Genomic DNA, 252 nt, shown 5'->3' on the forward strand with positions numbered 1-252 from the left:
ACCCCCTGCCACAGGCGAGGGGCTGCCTGCAACAGCACCCACCCACAGGACCTGCGTCCCCCAGCTCAGGACCCATGTCCCCTCCCCTGTGGGCTGGCAGCGGCAGGTCACTGTGCAGGCACAGGTGTGACACTCCCTGGGTTCACACGCACGTTTGCAGTGACACGTCCCCTCTGTCTGCCTGCTGCCCCTGCCCGTGCCATACCCCTCTCTCCGGCTGGTCCGGCTCCGTGCTGGGCGCGGGCCCACCCC

This window comes from Pterocles gutturalis, unplaced genomic scaffold, assembly GCF_000699245.1.
Source record: "Pterocles gutturalis isolate BGI_N339 unplaced genomic scaffold, ASM69924v1 scaffold19497, whole genome shotgun sequence".
In the NCBI taxonomy this organism is placed as follows: domain Eukaryota; kingdom Metazoa; phylum Chordata; class Aves; order Pterocliformes; family Pteroclidae; genus Pterocles; species Pterocles gutturalis.